At 37.7% G+C, this 6,000-nt stretch overlaps 1 long non-coding RNA gene across 6 annotated transcripts; it reads right to left on the bottom strand.

The window, feature by feature from the left end:
* Positions 1 to 201: 201 nt before the first annotated feature.
* Positions 202 to 4,288, bottom strand: LOC131253684 (uncharacterized). 6 transcript variants are annotated; one of them, XR_009175284.1, is made up of 4 exons: positions 2,521 to 4,288; positions 1,706 to 2,008; positions 913 to 1,010; positions 202 to 525 (listed from the first exon to the last, which is right to left on the bottom strand). It is a non-coding gene; the product is annotated as an uncharacterized LOC131253684 (long non-coding RNA). The 6 variants fall into 6 exon arrangements; XR_009175286.1 differs by having other exon boundaries at positions 913 to 989; XR_009175283.1 differs by having other exon boundaries at positions 202 to 1,010; positions 2,521 to 2,670; positions 2,777 to 4,288.
* Between the last annotated feature and the right edge of the window lie 1,712 nt (positions 4,289 to 6,000).

Below are 6,000 nucleotides of genomic sequence, written 5' to 3'. Positions count from 1 at the left end.
TATTCTGTTTTGAAAGATTTCCTAAGCACCTCCAATCCATTGAGTCCTTCAGATCAATCCAAACCATAGGGCCTTCGTTCATTAATCTTGTGGTTAGGACAGTTTGGTATGATTGTTTGACCACAGCTTATCAGCAGTAGGGTCCACTACATTCTCATTCACTGTACAAGTGGCCATGTCTATCATGGAGATGTTAGACGGTTTAAATTGGTTATCCTTAAAAGAGAACCTCAAAGATTTTACATTCATCTGTAATGAAAAACAGCCCACTATGCTGAGACAAAAAAGATTAACATAAACAAGAACTTACAAAGGAAGATCCATGCTATACAAAAACATACTGTATAATTCTCTCTTCCTATATATCTTAGGAAAATATGAAAAAGAAAAAAAGGAAAAAAATCATCTAAATGGCATTTTCAGCTCTTCAATTCGAGAAGTTCTCACTTCCTCATCTGTGAGAGCGCCTTCAATCATCCGTTGCTTCCTTGCTTGAACTTGTTGCATGTGCTCCTCAACCGTGTCCTGTCCATAATGTAATCTCAGTGCTTATTTGAAGTTTATCTAATCATCCATTGCTCACATATAGAGATGATGGTGGACATCTCCAGATAAAGAATAAATAATAGTTGATCATATTCCAAATGTTGATGGCCAATGTGGCATGTCTGTGAGATTTAGGCCATTCATTCATTAGATAGGTAATGTATGTGCATTTGCCCAAAATAGATGAATCTGATCGACATTGGGATCATGTTTATGAGAGCAATGCAATGCCAAAAACAAATTTACCAACAGTCTAACCGGACTAATTTTCAGGCCACACATGGTGTGGTCGTCCCGATAAACGGCTAGATCTGCAATGAGTAGGAATAGGGCTTGTGCTCAAGTATAATAGCAAGTCAAATTTACCTTGACTATGAATCACCTAACACACACCTTTCGTTTATGACCAATACGGTGAATTCGCATGATTGCTTGCTCCTCAACTGTCGGATTCCACACGGATCCTGTATGTTTTATTCAGAAAATGGAAAGAAAAGAAACCCATGAAATAGGAACCATAACTCCCTTTTTTCTTTTTTCTTTTTTTTTTTTTTTGCATTTTTTCTTCTTTGCTACATTTGCTTACTTATAGTTATTTGACTTTGCGAAGTAAGACTAACTTTTTAATTTTATTTTTTATTTTTTTATTTTTTATACTGTTGGGCCCGTCATAGGCTATGCGAAGCATAGATAGATTATAACGCTAAAAGTAAAGACCACACATTATGTGAGTAGAAGTGGATGCCTAACCCCTTCATCTTCTCTCACAAAGACCCTTATTTAGAATCGACGATCGTAGATCAATTACACGAGTCATTTGAGTTGGAAAATTTCACGATTCCCCGACCTGAAAGTAATTCTATGGTTTATAGTTGGTCATACATTCTAGATTTATTTAGCTAGTGATGACTCTAAAAATCAATCGCATTCTCTGTGTCTGAGCAAATTTCACACCTCCACCTACTTAAATTAACAAGTAAAAACGAAAGTGACCGATTACGCAATACAACAAAGCTGGCCGTTCATGGTGGTTAAAACCGCCGGCAAAGGTTTTACCGGTGGTCAGACAATTGCGGGTAAAGGCTGCATCGGTAAAGGATTTGCTGTGGCCAGTAGGCCAAAAACTACGGATAAAATCCGTAGCTAGTTCACCTCATACCTATTGAGAATAGGTAGGATTCCACTGCTGGCCCGATGCTTGAGGAGCCTGTGGCCAAGCTTGAGGTTGAAGTCCATAATCTGCAGCCCACTGGTTCTGTGCATGTGGATATGCACCTATGAGCAATTGAGCTTGTGAAGGAACAACAGCATAAGACTTGGTCATCTTTGCCTTCTTTGAAGCCAAAAAATCTTCAGCACACCGTTTTTTAGACTCTGACACACTCTTTTGGTGTGAAAACAGCTTAAAGTGCTGATTTTCAGCCTTCTTGATTGATTGTGGGTCTCCAAATAGATCCAGAAACTGCAACAAAGGTTCAAACAAAGAAATAAAAATTACTCGATCTACAGAAGTAGAAATAATATTCCCAACATTTGCACCAATATCTCCAACTTTAAAACATATTCCAAGAAGAATTTCTAACATATTGAATCACATGGTCTCTTTTTTCTTGTTTTTTTAGAGGAATCAGTAGAAAGAAAGCATAGTCCAAAGCTAACTTAGAGGCATTGCACATCTCATATGCATAAATCAGTTTACCACTGAGAAAACCGCCCAGAAAACAGAAATACATAAGATTAAAATCAATTTAGCTGAGGCATAGCAACCAACATCAAGTTGAAGGGGATTCGGAATGTATGCTTTTCCTCAGTATGATTTGAGGTACTTTCATGCTTCCGAGGAGCTTCAAGCTACTTTTGTAATTTGAAGAAACTAAGGAGCGCAGAGTGATTTAAGAAAGTGCATGCTAGTAGTTCACTTCTGACCAAAGAGATTATTTTCATGGCTCTTCCAACAACACTACAAACCATTACCTCCAAGAATATGCTAGACAACTCTTCTCTCTCGGTGATACTCATCATATCCGGGTTATCGGGGTAGGGTGTTATGAACTTCTCCACCAAGGAATCGAATCAATCAATTCGCTTCGGGAATGATTGAATGGACTCTAGATGGATTACATCCTGCACAATTCAGGTAATCTTAGACAGGTTAAATACAAAAGTGCATGGAAGAAGTTAAAGACCTTAGGTGAATATCAATATATTACAAGGGTGAAGAGAAAAAGACCTCTAGAAGTGATTTTGAGAGTTCCATGTGCTCAAGAACTTCAGCTTGTATCTCCCTGGCTTTCTCTCCATTACTGGCAACCTATGAGAGAATGACATAATATAAAATTTATACAGATGTTGCTGTTGCATCCAATAATATAAACTCTGAAACATCATAATGAGCTTCTTTTTCCCAATAGTTGAGCCTCTAGAGTGCTGTGTGATCGCAACATTCCAATTAAACTTGTGGAAAAGTTTTATAAGACAGCTATTAGATCAGCTACGGAGGAGAGGTTTGGACCATTATGAAGGAATAACATAGGGAAAATGTTTAGGATTTTGAGATGGATGTGCACTAGACGGATAGAATTAAGAATGATGTTCTTCGAAGCAACCTGGGGGTCATCATGATTGGAGATGAAATGATAGAGCTGATTCAGATAGTTAGGGAAGTGCTAAGGACTATGATATCTCTTTCTGAATCTCAAGTTAGCCTGATTTTTTAGTCCTTATCATAAAGTTAAGGACTATGATATCTCTTTCTGCTAACTGTTTTCCCAAAAGAGCACCCTATGCTTTGTACCTGCACCACAACCTCTCAAAGATATGAGCACACAGAATAAACAGATTCAATTCATATACAAAAAGATAGATATTGTGTCAAATGAATAATTCTTGGATTCATATTTCTACTGCCAATTCAGAAACATTGAATTAAGTGCCTTCATAGGTATAAAATGAGTATAAGATTATGTCAATTAGGGGATGGTGTGAATGCACGTCTTGCAACGAATAACGCACGTCTTGCAACAACGATGATAACAATGATTGTGATCATCTATCTAATCCATTTTACCTTCTGGTATTGTTTTATAGGTCCCAAGTTAGTTACCTACCAAAAAGCAAAGTCAAACAGGTTTAATAGTCACCAAGGTTGGAAGTTGAAGAAGAACAGACTCATTAGAGCCATCAAGTCCAACCGATTATGCACAAGGTCAAGGGCTAATGATTTTAAAAAATGGGAGGGAAGGTTTTAAAAAAAAGGTCTCTTCATCAAGTACTCAAGGCTACTTGAGAAGAGGAGGTAATTCCTTAGTTGGAATGGCCATTCTTAGCGGACAAAATTTGCACTTCAAGTTCTAAAATCATGCTACACATCATGTCCTTTTGGGAATGATTCCTTCATTACTAGTTTCTATGCCATCGTTAAATGAATGCATCCTCTTGGATTATTACAACAAAGTCATAAATTTCATAAAATGCTCTTGTTCTAACCTTGCTAATGATGGGGTTCTATGTAACTTCAACATTGCTCCAAGCCAGACATGGTGTTTTAAACTCAGTTTCGTCCATACGTTGGTGTGTGTGTGTGTGTGTGTGTGTATACACACACACCATGAGAACACTTCCCACCCACTCATGTTAACTCCAGTTACTAAAGGCCCTATCATGTTATGATGCATTAGAATAAAAGAGTGAACAACTGCTAGAATCACATATCCAATGCCACTAGACCTAGTTTCTACACTATTGTTACCTAAGTAGCACGTCCTGGTGCCATGCAGGAAATAGGAGGCATTGCCTTTTAAAAAAAAACAGTTTTAAAAAACTAGAAGAAGAAGAAGAAGCCAAAACTCGAAATAGGATTGATGTGTGTACAAGCAATCCTAGTCATGCTATACACCAAATTACTTCACATTTCCTACAAAGCCATAGGTGTGGGAGATAACCAATTCTAATCATTCCCTTTTATTTTAGCATGCATGATTTGAACAAGAACCAAATAGACAGGGTTGATTGATTTCTCTGTATCAAATAGAATGTACACATGGACTGATGAAAAAGTGAGATTTTATGAACTATCAAAACATTTCTTTTCATCTAATATAACTATCAAAACATGTTATATACAGTCTTCTCTCAATTTTATCTAGACATTGATGCCTCTATAAAAATCAAAGCTCCCTTCCTATAAACAACAGAACATAAATCATTCATAGGTTGGCACTCGCATGGATAGCAGATAGCAACTACAACTGTAATTTTTTATTCTCCTTCTTCAGTGAAGAACATTGGCAGCAAGCAAGATGACCATCATTGCATAGAAGGACATATACTACCATTCTGTACATGGAAGGACATTTACTGCCATTCACTTAGAAGAGCAGTTGGGTGCAGAATACATGGAGATCTATCAAATTATCAGCTATAGAAGCAAATGATTCTACTGTCTAAGACTAGTTTTACCACTTAACAATGATAAAATTTCATCATGGACAACCCCACATTAGACAACCTTTCACTTATTTCAATCAGTCTTATTTGGTGCAAAATTTCATTATATTCAATGATTAATCAGTCTAATTTGGTGCAGAATTTCATGATATTTGGTGTAAACAAACACACCCTTAGGAGAAGCCATGTCTTGGGAAACCCTTTGTCATTTTCCTTTCCTTTCCTTAGAATTTTTTTTTTTCCTTTTCTTGATGAATAGGCAACTCAAGCTAGAGCAGAAGCATGAGTCCAGAGAGTGACTTGAAGCAGGAGCGTCACCTGGTTAGAAGGATCTTGCAACTGAAAGTGGAATACAAGGTAGGATAACCACAAGCCTTGTATGTAAGGACTGACAACAATATAGAATGCATACATCGAGGTGGCCCTATGGTCAGGGTTGCACCCATCTTGCTGGTTGTTCCGGGTCGCACCCAAATTGTGCTCATTCTACAAGTCCTTTCGAGCAAAGGGCCTCCAATTTTGTTCATGATCAAAACCACCCCAACAATTCTGATGCCATATGAAAAAAAGAAAAAGCCTATATGATCATTAACTAGGCTCTGAATCTGGACGCGTGCTAAACATGGCAAGCCAAAGCCCAAGCCCATTTAACACCAAACCCAAAAGGTTTCTCTAGAGCAATCTCAAGGTAGGTCATCCCAATACCGTGCATTGGTGGGACTGTGGATTAGTAATTTGGATAGCTAATTTAATTAGCTCTGCTAAGGAGGGGAATTGTTGAAGGGATATGATACATGGAATTGGAAAAAACTGTAATGTGGTAGAGCAGTCCATCCACATGACACATGGCAGGTTTATGTATTGATCAGGTCCACACATATAGACAGATTGCTCACATTTTAAAATAAAAGCCATGAGACAATCCCAAGCCATTACTTCTAACGTTTATCCAGCTTATCCCACTGCAAATAAGTTCTCTCTCTCTCTCTCTCTCTCTCTCTCTGGATA

Source organism: Magnolia sinica, chromosome 8 (assembly GCF_029962835.1).
Source record: "Magnolia sinica isolate HGM2019 chromosome 8, MsV1, whole genome shotgun sequence".
NCBI lineage: Eukaryota > Viridiplantae > Streptophyta > Magnoliopsida > Magnoliales > Magnoliaceae > Magnolia > Magnolia sinica.
The sequence above is the reverse complement of the archived record's forward strand: the minus strand, read 5'-3'. Positions and strand labels throughout refer to the sequence as shown.